At 29.2% G+C, this 16155-nt stretch overlaps 1 protein-coding gene across 1 annotated transcript in view; it reads left to right on the top strand.

Moving 5' to 3' along the window:
* The window catches only part of LOC125064084 (elongation of very long chain fatty acids protein AAEL008004), a 30460-nt gene continuing 14305 nt past the window's right edge, over positions 1-16155 (top strand). The window contains exon 1 of the mRNA XM_047670871.1: positions 1-142. The gene's annotated coding sequence lies outside the window, so the exon portion shown is untranslated. The remainder of the gene's footprint in view (positions 143-16155) is intronic.

Here is a 16155-nt window from a genome sequence, read left to right as displayed (position 1 = left end):
TCCGCGAGTGACCCGCGCATTGTCGTTCGTTACCCGTTTGTATTGAAGATTTGCTTTCGGTCGTCAGCCCGTAAGCGTTCGTAAATTAAATTTCATTTGTATATCGGTGCGACTTCCTTTATAGTGTTGAAGACATATTCAGGTAAGTTTTTACTCCTAGTTAAGTCTTATAAGTGTAGTGTTTATATCAACAATCCTTGTATCCATGTATGGGATACGGATGAAGAAAATAAATATCAAAACAAAGATGAATACCAACGTAAATTCGAAATTACAATTTCATTTAATTAAAAGAATAGAATGTCAAAGCATTTTTTTTGTGGATGATAAAATAATTAAATATTTAATTGCTGTTAGGTGCCTAAAACGGAAAAAAGACAGTGAGATATTTTAATGAGTCTTAGGAATCAACCTAATTATACTACAATTAATGAGTTATAATTAAAAAATAATTATTATTTAGATAATTTACCTGTTCTTGAAGTATAATCAATGAAAAATCCTTGTAGTTTAAGCATTTAAATTATTATGATGCAAGTATTGCATAGGATAAAGTACCCTCTTGATTAAAATTCTTATTTTATTCAATCGTTTTCTGTATGACTAACGCAAGAATTTATTAGGCATAAGTTATTTCTATTACAATTTATAAAATGTATGAGGTGTGACAAGACGACTTTACAAGTTTGTTATTACTTTACGTAAAACCGAAGGCACAAAAAGAACTAAAGAATAAATTCGCAACATATATTTTTATTTATTCGAAATTAATATACATACAAACATAGTTACCGCATGATAAAATTGAATGAGTTAGTTGTTTTCAGAGTTACTTTTTTTCATCAACGCGTTACTAAGGGCTTTTAAATACAACGTTCTTTTAAATATTAATTATAATAGATTAAAAAAATGTATACAGTTTCAGAAATATTTACCTTAAATATTTAAGCCAAGGTTTATTTCGTTTTAACTTTCTAAGTTCTTGTATTATTAATATATTAGCTTGCCGTCATCCGCGTTAAAAACATGGTCATAAATTGTTTAGAATCGTTGTTATATATATCGATGTTATTTAATGGTAAGGCTTTGTGCAAGACGGTCTGGGTAGGTACCATACATTAACACATATGCTACCGCCAAAGAAAAATACTCAGTATTGTTGTTCCGGCTTAAAGGACGAGTGAGTTAGTGTTACTTCAGCCACAAAGGGGATAACATATTCGTTTTTAGAGCATATATTTTGTACTTAATGATGAATATTTCTTACGTTGTATTTCTTAAGTGAAAATGACAACTTATTATTACTTGGCTCATTTGATCGATAACTATTCGTGCTTTTCGAAGCACGGCTGTCACAACCAATTTTCGAACTTACAACTAATATTAAGAATTTATTGACTTTTCACTTTTATTGGCGCGAACTGAGATCGAAGTCGAGGATCGTGTAATGTACCATGTATGCTAACCCTAAGCTAACGAGACAGTTCATAGCTTCTCTAGATAATGCGATTGTGATTCTATCGACCTCTTTATCTAATGTTTTTAGAATTATAATGTCAATAGGAAAACGCAACGACTTTATAACGACCCTTAAGTGAAAGTTTTCTGAGGGTCGATAATGAGTCGTGTGCCATTTTCTTGAACTAGATTTTCCACAATAGGTCACGTTGAAGTAACTTTCCTTCACATCAATAATAATTTCACTTATTTCTATAACTATAGGAATTAATCATCGTAATTAATCAACTATCATAATTTTCATCAGCAGTTTTAATTATGTTTATTTTTTTAAATTAAGTTATAATTTATAGCGTACTTTCAATAAAAGTAGGAGTAAAGTATAGTGGCCAGTATGTTATCAATCAATCAATCCTGTGGCAAATAATCAATGATTATAATTGAATCATTGGATATATAAGATATTCTTTATTACTGAAGTTCCTAAATAGAACATTATCATATTTTAAAATAATTATATTAACGAATCATACATAATTTTACGATTTAATTGATTCGTTTAAAAATATTATATATTATGTATTAAGTATTTAGATATCGAATATACAAAAAGTTTTTTTTTGTCAACAGCAAATTTATCAATACGAAAATATAAAATAAATGAAGCTTATAGAAATGAAAAATGTAACTTGTCGTTGACTAAAAACCTTCCGCATTCATATAGGTTTAAAGATGTCAAGTATTTCGTTGATTACTTTGTTACAAAGCGTTGCAAAATTTGTTTTTGTCGTATTTGTTTAGTAAACAATGTGTAAAGTACTACAAAATAGTATTATTTTTATTCCATTTAATTTATGATAAAGAGATAAGGTATTACAAGAATGTTAATTTTTCCGCACAATTACAAATACCAGTAGGTAGTTGACAGATTGACAGTACCACGAGAAACCTCGTTGTGCTAGTCAGATACTTATTAAGATAAGTGATCAACATATATATTGCTTACATACTACATATATATGATAATATTCATAAATTTATTCCTTGAAAATGCTTCTCATAATAAAACTCCTGTAATATATTTAAGACAATATTTCAATTAAAGTTTTACTATCAAATAATTATTGTTATTTAAAACACATGTAACTTTATTGTATATAATTATTTTTGAGACAGACAAAATGAAACCGTAAAAGGTTTTAAGTACTTTGAAATCCTGACCGGTTTTATACTGGAATTATTTTGATAGTGGTTCCGTGTACATTGCTATATTTAGTTCAAAAACATATTAAATGATATTATCAAGACGACATTTTATATAGAGCTTTGCACTGTTTCTGTTTCTATAATAATATATATTTCTCCACTCAGAACAATAGTAGACTGATCGCCTCATTCTAATAATCTTGACGGTTTTTCTCATAGGAGACTAGCCGTTTTCTCTCTGATCCTTGCTCTCATAATGTGATGAGATTGTGACCAAATTTTCGACCCAGAGTTTGGGCTTCGGGTTCTACAGCCTAAGAAGCAAGCAACTAAACCGATGAGGCGCTTGAGGCAGTTAAAATCGTTGGGTTAATAAACCTCAGTGAGTTAGGGTTATGCGTGTGGGGTACTTCGCTTACTTATAATTACAATTTAATATTTATTCTTAATTCATTTCGTATGTTTTACATTTTATTAAAGGTATTAAGGATGTTTTATAAATTGAATAGTTAGTTACATTTTATTATGTTTCATGTAATCCTTTGTACATAATTAATAATCAAGCTAAAATATTATCTCCACCTTTGTTTAATTTACACGTTTATTATATGTGATTTGTAATAAGCTTATTCTTTAATTGAAAAAGTATACAAGTTAATGTTAAACATTGTTAATATGTTATTGGTAGATTGTGTCGCGTGTATATTTTATTGGACTCATAAAATATATAAATATATCGTAAAATAATCATCATGGTGTTCGATATGACGACAAAGTTGGTCATAATTTTAATTATGGCGCGACTTGATTTATTATCCCACGATCAGCGAGTGTTCAGTATAGTAATTTCTGCTCCCAAAAAGACACCAAAATGTACTCGCGAGAGCTGAGTAGTCTTTATTAATATGTATAGACGGGGTTGTTACTTCGAAATTCGACTTCAATGACTTCTTCTAGAGAGCGCTCCTTTTATCTACATACACTTGAAGGATATACACGAGCCAAGGAATGGCTCATTTGTGGCATAGGAGAAGCATAATCGATCGTTACACTAGCCGACTTTAATATACGGCGCAAATACAACACAAACGAGACAATTTTCCATACTTCAAAACTAATTAAAAATCCAATTGTATAAAACTACCGAATTACTTATGAATAACGTAAAATAAATAACAAATGTAAATAGATAGACAATCATGTTTCAATAAGTAATGATTGCTGTCAAGTATAAGTAAATATTAAGGTTTTTTATTAGAGAACGTGTTTATAAGATTAATCCGCTTATATCGCGTAAAGAAAATAAGATTCCGAGTCAAGATATAAGTCTAGAACATAGAATAGAATATGAATCTATTTATTAATCTTCAATAATTATTGATTCGGAACCATTAGTTCTAGATATGTTTTTGTTCTCTTAATATAGCTAAGCCTAATTTAAAAGATCAAAATCTATTTTAATATGTTTTTGAGAAATTTACTATAATATCATCCGGCTGGCCTTACCTATCAGAATACCGGTATTGATAAAATCAAATATAAACTTACACTAGAGACCTTAAAAAATTAGGGACATTGTAAACTATATATGTTGCTTTTATATAAATAATAATTATTTAAAAATGCAATCGTGCAATATCTTATTGATAACAAAATATATACAATATTAACGTTAACGATTACGTTTGCAATTATGAGAGATGTACCAAATTTTAAATTATCACAAACTCTAAGTGCACGTAAAATGATGATGGTAAATATTTTGTGTATAATATTTTAATTAACAGTGTTAACCCATACACAGTACACATACAGAGTACACAGACAGTAGAGAACACACATCAATTATTAAATGTTATGGCCTATGGGCAACATTGTTTTCGCAATCGACGAAGGCTTTAATGCTCTGATACTTTTACAAAAGTCATTGACCAAATTGTATATCTAAAATAATATATTAGTCTTATACGAGTTTATTCGGCACAAGGTTCCAATAACTTCGAAAGATGGCGAATAATTAAGTTATCGTAAGCGAGTCGTCTTTTAAAAAACCGATCGAATCATACTATTTATTGATAGTGAAATTTTACAGATACTGTTATATTTAAACTTACTTAAATACTTTTTAAGAGAATCATTAATAGACAAAAAGAAATATTTTATATATGATATGTGTAATTAATTATAGAGCCGATAAAAATACATAGAGTTCGATTTATTTTATTTTAATAAACAATATAAATATACGCGTACATTTAATTATAATTGATAGATGTATTTATTTTAATAAGTAAAAAATAAATCTGCAGAGTTTCTTCATGGTTGGCAGAATTATTGCGAACCAGTGCCACCTTTATATTTTTCATTTAATCTTTAAAAATTGCGTTTGAAAAGTTTTTTGAGGAGCAAGAATAAAGTACACTTTTGTATAATTATATAATATTTTCCTTATCATATCATATCTTGATTTATTGCTTATACATAAACCTGGTGATTTTATATAATTATTTCTATAAATGCCACAAAGTCCTAAAGTTCCCATTTAACACAATAGAAAATTAGGGTTGCTGATTTAAAACTTACTACTGAAAAAGGAGAGCGTGAATGTTTAATTAAAATAAATACATACATGTATGAATAAAAACATAATAACTTAAATTAACGAGCTCTACAAATAAGGTAATATAGTGTACCTTTGTACTAAATAAAAAAAATAGAATATACCCAATACGAACGTATTTTTTCGTATTACGTAATGATTAAAATAACTTTTGCTTTAAAATCAACAATCTCGATTTGTTTGTGTATTTTACATTATATTTATAAGTATGTAATGTTTAATTTACGTCTGTCAACAGATACCTTGCATATTACTGCGTCATATTCTTGTATTTGTTGCAATAACGCATACTTTAAGTGAAATAACATGAAAATGCAGTGATTATATTTTAAGATTTTTAAATAATATACGCACATAAACGAACAATATTAGAAGCTTATTACGCATCTTAATTTTAGGACCAAAAAGATTCCATTGATATAAAAATCCTTAAAAACTAGAAAAAACTAAAATAATATGGTCTTTTAAAATCTAAACTACCGCTGCTATCAGACTATCGCTTCTTATATCTGTGTGCCCGATTTTGTGTGATTATGTTATTCTATACATAATGGAAGTTTATTTTGTATAATATTTTCTCATACAATAAATCGATCCACCTGATTAAGGTCACCTACAACCGTAGACACTGGCACGGAAAGAAGCACTAGTCAATCCTGAATCCCTTATAACGCCTTCATCCCGGTATCTCGGATGCGGCAATATTATTAACGAAGATAACATATTTTTATGTTTAACGAAGTGTTGAAATAAGCTACAATAAAAAGTGATACCTTAAAGAATATTTATACCTAGTATGTTATTATATCTATATTAAACTATCATCAAGACTCATTAAAGATTTTCAATAAATGCCTTTATTATAAATAATTTGATATCAAAGACTTGTATATATTTTAATATAGATCTAAGTACTATCAATCTACATTGTTGTATAAATAAGTTAATACAGCAATTATCGCAATTATTCTAGTAATTATTTGCTATCAATTGATACTAAGGTGTGTTAAGAGCGTTAACATCGTATAGTATGTAAATATATTTTTTTTTATTAGTTACAACAGAACTGTAACATTCAATAATCATACTAGCTACCCGTCCTGACTTCGTACGATGAATCGATGTGAAATAATAATTTTATTTAGCCTACTGGTTCCAATCTCATTAATTCATAAGCCTAGTGCAGCACGCATAAAAAATTTCATCAAAATCTGTGCAGCCGTTTCGGTGTTCAGTGACTTAAGCACGTACATACACGAATTATATAAAGATTTTGTAATAATATGTTAATTTAAGGATTATGATCATAAGAAGGATATTACGACAATATTTTTTTAATATTTAATTCTCAATATAAAAATCAAAAGATACAATTATGAATCTCACGCTGGAGGGTGAGAAAAAAAAATTAGTTGTACATTGAGAAAAGTTTCGCAATCATTTTTTATCGGCAAAAAATCATGTATTGTGGCATTCAACACAAATATATAGCACACAATTGTTGAAATGATAAATCATTTCAGATAGTTGAATTCGAACTAAGATGTAAGCAAGCAATGATGCTAAGATAAAGTCTGAGGGTTGGCTCGTCAGGTGTTGGGCATAAAAATTCCCTACGTTCTTTCTTGGAGTCCAAGCTTCATACCATTTTTTTATGGCATTCATTGGCGGACGAGCATATGTGCCACCTGATGGTAAGTGGTCATGACCGCCCATAGGCAAAGGCGCTGTAAGAAATATTAATCATTCCTTACATCACCTATGTGCCAACAACCTTGGGAACTAAGATGTTATATGCCTTGTGCCTGTGATTACACTGGCTCACTCACCCTTCTAACCGGAACACAACAATATAGAGCACTGTTATTTGGCGGTAGTAGAATATCTGATGAGTGGGTGGTACCTACCCAGGCGGGCTTGCACAAAGCCCTACCACCAAGTAAAATTTTATCAAATCTAATTAAGCGTGAAAGAGCAACAAACAGACATAATTCCTTACACATATTAGTATAGAGACAGAATAGTGAATTAATACTAAATAAATATAGCTAAATATTTAATATAAACCGCTCTCTTTAGGAGGGAGACATTGCCCTTGTAAGTTACTTGGCATGTTGTTATTCGAACCGTCAGATTACGTTTCATATTGGAAACGATGACATTGAACTCCCATTCATTACTTTCCGAATTCGTCTCGAAGCGCACGCATTTTGCGGCGTAAAACTGTTGCAATTCAGTACGCCTTGTAATAACAACGTTTATTACAGTGTTTCTTAATACCAAAATGTTGGCACTCCCGAATCAGATTTGTGAGATTAAATTTTCACTTAAACACATTTAATTGTTAATTATATTTCGGTTAACCATTCTATATAAAGTTTCTATAATTTTATCATCTCGCGATACAAAATCAACAATATACAACAACAGATAAATTTATAGATTTTTTAATATTTAAGTACATAGTAAGTTATCTTACTTATATTATTTTTATTCGGCATATTGTACTGTAATATATTGTGACGAAATAAGGAAGTAGTGGTACAAAAAATAAAATATATACGTTATATAATATCAATAAAGAAATACAACAAACAATTTTAAATAGGTACCTACGTGTATTTAATTTATTCAATATAATAAAATAATAATAATCTACTTATATATATATAGATATATTTCATTTCTTCTTCATTAAAATAAACATTGTAAGATAAGATAAGTTCTCTTATTGGAGAGATTTGTCAGTTAATTGGCGGCTTAGCGAGAATCTCCATCATGTAGTTTTCAAGTAATCCGCGTACTAAAGAATTGCTCCTATCACTGTTTTGTAAAACGCCAAAACATGTATACCTTAAAAAAATACTATACGATACAATCTGTGAAACGTGATAATTGACTTGGTATTATACAGGCGTACCTATAATTTTTATTAGTTTCTTTGTTTCTTAAAAAAAAAGGGTTTCACATTTTTATTTTTAATATTATATTTAGCGGCTTGTGTTTATACAGAACTTAATACAAGTTATAATGATTCAAACTTGTTCGATTTTGCCAGAAAGATGAAACAAACTTATATTTAAGCGGTAACTGCTTTGAACTTGACAGGAAATTAAATTATTTATTTCATCTTCGTGCAAGCGTTTCGATTTAAAAAAAATTAACTCCGATTGAATGTATGCGTATTATATGTGAACGTTCAAGACAAAAAACATTGTAATTTTGCTGGATGAAATATCAAATTACTCGGAGTCAATAACATTTATTTTAAATGATACCAACGGCACGTTACCTTTTTTTATCATCTTTGATGATGAATTTAGGAAATTCCGTTTTTGACCGCTTTGTATGGAGGTTGTAGGGTATTGTACCTTATTTTACGATTCTACGCAAATGGTCAGCTCATTACATAAAAAAGGCGTAAAACCTATTTCGATTTTTAAAACATAAGCTGCTTTCATAATTGACAGTGCAAACCGATAGTTATTATCCCACTTTGTATGATTGTTTCACCTGAAAGTTTCGTAATTACGGAACATGTTAATATATAATTAGTTTGCGGAAAAGACAATCGTCTCAAAACCAACATGTAAATACAAAATATTATAATTATATTGGTCTTCATCGAAATATTGCGATTAACGATTTACGTTACGTTTAAATTATATGTAAACATTAATATGAAATATAATAAATCGTTTGATTAAAAGTAAATTTTAAAATAAATAATAATAAACGACCTCCGTGGTGACGACCTCCGTGGTGACGACCTCCGTGGTCGAGTAGTGTGTACACCGGTTTTCATGGGTACGCCACTCTGAGGTCCCGGGTTCGATTCCCGGCCGAGTCGATGTAGAAAAAGTTCATTAGTTTTCTATGTTGTCTTGGGTCTGGGTGTTTGTGGTACCGTCGTTACTTCTGATTTCCATAACACAAGTGCTTTAGCTACTTACATTGGGATCAGAGTAATGTATGTGATGTTGTCCAATATTTATATTTATATTTAATAAATGTAGGTAAATCACTGAATTTAACAAAAAATTAAAACTGACGTCTTGTAAGATTTTATTACTTTATTATGATGACACTTCGTATATTATAAGGTCGATAAAGATCATTTCAATTACTAATATGAATACAATAATAATTACTACACTACACTAAAACTACTAAGCCAGGAGATTTTCCGCAGAGCATTACGTAATTGAGATTATAGGAGAACTCAAATTAAAGTAGTACGAAAAAATGTGTATAATTTCATAGTCTAGCAACAACTAAATATATTTTCAGGTTTTATCATAATTGATTCAGTGTTTTTGAGCTCAACTGATTTACTGAGCATTAGGGCACTAAAATATGATTTTAAAGTCAAATAATTTGAGTAACAGCTGTATTTAAAACTCTTGATACAATAATAGTATAGGATTTTACGAAATAAAATTATCAAATGAAAAATTTATGTTCCTTCTGCCTCTTGTTAATATTTCTATAATATTAAGGTCCAATTATTATAAAAATATTATTCTTTGACTGGATACTATTTATCTCTACATAGAATGAAACAAAGGCACTTCTTCAAGGTTTTAGATCTTTTAAACTACGCAAAGGATTATAATGCGGCTTCCATCAAGGAATAGAGTGATTCAAGAGACAGGATAACATAAATACATGGATTATAGTAGAGAAAAGCTGAGAATTAAAACTTTCCAAACTGAAAAACAACATTTTTCTAAGTGTTTTTATTCAATATTAAAGTTGTATAGGTGTACGTTGTAAACACCCTTGTATACATATAAATGTATTTAATAAAAATAGTCTAATAATATCTTGACTTTTTAAAGAATCTTTACATTTGTCATGTAAAAAATATATTATAAAGGTATATGAATCTGTATCAAAACAAGTAAAACATATTCAAACAACAAACAAGTTAACGTTTATTACAAGTTCATGTTTATTTCAATAAATCACTTTGATTAATTTATACAAATATATTTACAATCTGTTTCTCGATTTTAATAAAACCTCTTTTATAATATAAATTATTTCGTTTTATACAATACCATTGTTTCATGTTTTAATGTTCAAAGGTTTAAAGGTTTATTTGATCATATTAAAATTCTTAAGTTTTAACAAGGCAACAGTCTATAATATTACCGTTAGTGTGGCTTGTTACAACTATTCAAACGTAAGACCATATGACTCGTCCTGGAGCTCATGGATAGAAAAATAAATAAAGTCGATACATTAATGGCCTTTTGTATTCTGCACGATATTCTTTAAGTATTTATCAACGGTTACATGTATATGTAAACACGCATTTATTATATGTGGGCGGTCTGATACGCATCGATTTTGTTACGTTCCAAGATACTTTATGATTAGTAAACTTTTGACGTATCATATCAATATTCACTTATCGGATGTAAAATCTTTTTTTTACATCTTGTAGGAGATAATATAGTGCAAGTGCGTCTACAAAATAGGTTTAATGTCTATTTTCTGATTCTCATAAGCCAACGGGAACGCAATCCGATACGACCCGAGAGATATCAGGCGCAGGACCATCGGCTTTACGTATTTTACTATTTTCTAAGGCGCAGGAGTATAACAGTGCTACCATTTTAATGAGAATTTCGATAGATAAAATCCAGCAATAATATTTTTTGATTATAAGTGCGATTTCTAGCCCAATATTTGAAACCTTTACAAGCTAGGCTCTAGACCAACGATCGAAGTATGTTGAATATGTCTCAGGTATAATAAAGGAAAAGTTTACGTACAAGTTCGATTGTATTTACAATAGTAAGCAGTGAAGAATGATTTTAAAGTAAAACAACTTCATTAACAGCTGATTTATCGTAACTATTCGTTCAATACATATAGAAACAAGACCGTATTTAGCTAAAGACGACAGACTGACACACCTGCAATGATTAATCGAATTATTTATGAGACGCCATAGCTTGCAATAAAATGTCAAAGAATTAACTTATAAGGTATATACATTCATATTATATACATGACATATGGATACTTAGCATGTATTCCTCAATATAAAACCTTATTTTTACGCAAATTCAAAAATGCACAATGAGCATTCTTTATTTAAATAATAAGATTCACTTAGAAAATATATCGTTTTGTGGTTAAAAGTTAAATATGTATATAAATATCACCGATACTTAATGTAAAAGATATGTTATTGAGATAAGAATTGCTTTAAACTATTTGGAAATATAATTTTATTGGTATATACTTGTGTTCTGGAAATCACATTTAACTAAATGGTCGTTATGAAATGACATATCATAATTATTTGATTTATTGACATGACAAATTGATTACGATAGAAATTTATATAAACAGACACGATTAACCTACCTTAGGGCCTTATATTACTATTATTTTTGCTGCGTACTGAATAAGATTTTAAGTTAAATAACTCTTCGTGTTAATACGAAATGTCAAATGTTTTATATTATTTATCTAAGGTCGTAATGACACGTACATGTACATGAATGCACTCTTTACCAACCCAAAGTAACTTCAAAGAAATGAGTGCAGTCAGAACAATTTAAGTTGGCCGGTAAGAAGTTAAGCACAACTCACGATGCATATCTGCATATTGATATACTGCTTCGGAACAAAAGCGTGTTGTAAGTTAGTCTAGAGATGCGAATACGAATATTACTTGACTAAAATTAAATTAATAATAATTAACTATTCGTTTTCATTACGTTATCAAATGCATGAATATATCACATAACATAATTTTACGCCGTCTTAGATTGTGCCTGGTTTGAAAAAAAAAAGATATATTTGAAATACAATTTAAAAATGGCGTCGAATTTGAATCAACACTATCAATATATTTAATCTGTACATATTTCATTCCAGTCGTCTTGATTTAATTTTCAGCTCGGTTTGATCTATGCAAGGTTGCTTTGGCATAATAGCTAGTAGTCATTGTCACCGCATATCTTAAGTGTTTCCTGATCGTATTGCAACTGATAGTACTGACAACGAGTACTTCTTTTGAATTCCTTTGCGTGTCTTATAAAATAATAGAGACCCGTTACGGCCTTGCACTGGTGGCATTGAGTAGATGATATAGAGTATTTTAGATTTTTATTTAATACACCCATTCCACTTCCCATATTTTTTTTATATACATAAGTTGTCATGTAGCAATGAGTAATTCACAGGGTATGCTATAGCACACTCTCAGCCGGGACGATTTTACCGACTTATCACATACAGAACTCATCTTTTATAGTAAAATAACCATATCTATCTGTCTAGTGGAGAAACGGAATGGAAATCTACATAGATCGAATGAAGTAGTATTTCAGATAAGCCCGTATATACAAATAACGATATCAAAGATGTTTTGGTGTATTTATTTGTTGTTGTTGTTGTTGTGTCAGTAAAACTCATGCAATATAAGTCCTCGAATAAAACAGTCTTGATAGTTAAAATAATCAAGATCATACTTGGAAAATTATATATATTTTGTATTATTATTCAATAGTTATTATGTTGACGAGGAAAACTACACATATATATTTATAGAAATAAAAAAGCTAGACTATGCGCAATCGAGGTACTGTTATTATTTTATATAAATAAATTATTTTTCAATGTACATACGTAATAAAAGACTTTAAATGTAATTGGATATACGTTTTCTAGATCAAAACGCTATATAAAGTCGTTAAATGTATACACTTGTTTAATAAAGAAAAACTGAGAAAGAACTTAAGTAATTATATTTTTCCGCAACAAACATACACAATAACAAGCAGCCAGTTCTTATGAAATCTTTTGTTATGACCGGTATAATTATGTAAACGTCACCTGTCGACCAACGGAAATTGTTGCAGTTTCACCGTTGATTCATGGGGATTTACACAATATTGAACATCATGTATCATTTAATTACCATCGAGATAAAATTGATTCTTATTTATAGAACATTCTATAAAAATCGCCATTTTAATTATTGTCGTTCATAATAACATAGCATTGACACTAACATTCAATTTGCATTTATAATGGTAAGCATTTAAAATATGTTACTGTAAATAATGTTTATTTAAATTATTCTTGTCGAATTCGTTCTTTCTTCGTTTTTAATATGTAGAGCTTACCGTGTTCTATTTTTAAATCATATAAACTTTCGGTCTCTATTGTAACGTTGTAGGAACCTCAAATCGCACACGGCCTCCACTTCAGCTAATCTTGAATCGTGTGTATGCGACGCCCGCACCGATTTTCTTGTCAATGCGCAATAAAGACACTGCGTGGAAACCGGATAGGGCTGTAACTTAACATCATTAATAAAAAAAATATAATTGTTATATTTTAAAAACGAAATGAACTAAAATATTATGTATTATTTTGTATTTGTATACTTTTTTTACAAATCAAGAATAATTTATTTTGTTACTCATTTAACACTACTCTAGAAAACCAAGAATACATTGACACGTTTTATGTATGCTTATAATTGTTGCGACGTTATTAAAACGTAACAAAATGGCGATTTATTATTTATTTATAAAACATGAGAGTAAGATTGTGGCACCCCTAAAGTAGTTAACATATTCTTTGTCCTTAGTTTTCACACCATAAATATCATAACAAATCTAATTTCAATTAGCTTCAAGAGTTCGCATTTTTAGTATTTGATCATATTTTGAATATTAATTATCACCGAGTAGAAGGCGACTCTACCATATCTATCGTGACGTTTAACGTAAAAGGAAAGATGATTTCTGTACGGACCTGTTAAGATGTTTTGAAGGTCAAATATTCGTATGAATTGGTCAAAGTTACGGATTAGTAAGCGACACGCCTTGTATGTTTTTCGAGGATATGTTCTAAGTGTTATGTAAGTCGAAGTCGCATTTTCGCGGTCATCGCCAAATAATTAAGATACTTTATACACTGACGGATATCGGAATTTATAGATCTTAAACTAGTAACGTTTTAATATATATGTATTTTATTCAGGGTTTTCTCATACTTCTGCGACGTTAAACCATTTATTTACGTTTTATTTGTATTAATATCATTTAGATTGCTGATTTTTATAGTAAAATGTTTTTGTAATTTATAAAAATAAGTAAAAATATCACGAACAAGTTTTCATAAGCTTAAAAACAACATTGAATTGAGTTCCTGCTTAAGACAATTAATTGGACTTTAGTTATTTTAAATGTTACTTTCCTTAGAGACAAATTTTACAGTACTATAACCGTAAATGGTTTAAAAATAATAAATTAAATGGATATTTATCATAAAAACAGCAGTTGTAAAGTCTCAACCTTTTCTCGAAATCTTTGTTATTAATGTTACTGCCTACGACTGAGTTTGTAAATCGCTAGTATTAGGTAACGGACCGTGGCACCAATATTGAAGTTCAATGGTGGTAGTGTTATAATTATATCATACCTTCGATATTCATATCAATTTCGTATTCAAATAATGATTTTTATTTTTACTTTATAATAATTTATCGCTTCTGATAAATCTAATTTATTAAACGACGACGAGATGGCCCAGTGGTTATAACGCGTACATCTTATTGCAGGTTTAAGGCAAGCGCTATTGTATTCCTAGTTCTTAATACTTATGTGTTTATAATTATTTGGCTGTGAAGGAAAATGTCGTGAGGAAGACTGCGTATGTATGATTTAAATGGAATTCTAGCATATTGGAGCAGCTTATTGTTATTAGTGCCAAATCTTTTCCTCAATTCGACATACAAAAAAACTTTCAGTAACAAAACTGATAAAAAACGTTTTTAAAAATTGAATGTAAGCAAAGTCAATATATTATGGTTGTCGATGAGAAGATTTTGAAACGTCGGAGTGCAATCCTGCCAACGTTTATTAAAATAAAGACCGATTATTTCAGAATCTGACCATGAAGATATTAATGTAAGAAATGCAATAAAATATTATTAACGTTGCCAATAATTTTGTTACACGCTTGTAGCTCATAAACAAATGATGGTATTTATTCAAAATGTGACGTCACCGGTGCTATTAAAATTGTGAATAGCTTGGTGAGAAAATAATAAACTGTTTGGAATTATTCTTATCTTACCTCTGTTAGATATTATTATATTGTTTAATTTTATAAAAAAATAAGATATATAAAAAGTAACATAAATAGATGAATCATACAATATTGCGATGTATCCTAATTTATAGGGCACATATAACTATGGCAACCATACTTTATATATATATATATATATATTTCTTTTAAACGCAATTGTACCGCACTTAATGTCTAGCAAAACTAAATTAACTCTCAAATCATTAAAACATCATTTTCTGCCATTATCCTAAATGCAAAAAAAATAAATATGAATATAAACCTAAATAAAAATAAATAATAATAAATAATCATCTATTTGTGTACGTGTTTGTAATACATGCAAGACAACATAATATATCTCTATAGCTTTTCTTGATCAACATTGTAATTTAGTGTAGTGTAATTGTACAGATCTTGGTCTTCTTCATGGAATAAGCATTTTATACTGGCTTTTGTTACTGTATTTTATTTCTTGAACGTAGATGGGTTATGAATTCATATTAAAAGTAGATAATTAATTTGCAGTATTCACGCTGGATATTAGAATGTTTTTGTGCGAAACAAAAGAACAGTCGTAATAGAGTAATGATATTTTTTGCCGGTAGAATCCACATTCCAAACCGGTGGTAGCTTCGTGTTCGACAGACAAGATTGATTTGTAAGATTTTTTTTTTTATAAAAGGCAATCTCGAATATTTCGACGTCATTTTAGTGGTCTAAGTTTAAAATAAATTAAGGTAAAATACTTTTTACATTGT

This window comes from Vanessa atalanta, chromosome 5 (assembly GCF_905147765.1).
Source record: "Vanessa atalanta chromosome 5, ilVanAtal1.2, whole genome shotgun sequence".
NCBI lineage: Eukaryota > Metazoa > Arthropoda > Insecta > Lepidoptera > Nymphalidae > Vanessa > Vanessa atalanta.
The sequence above is the reverse complement of the archived record's forward strand: the minus strand, read 5'-3'. Positions and strand labels throughout refer to the sequence as shown.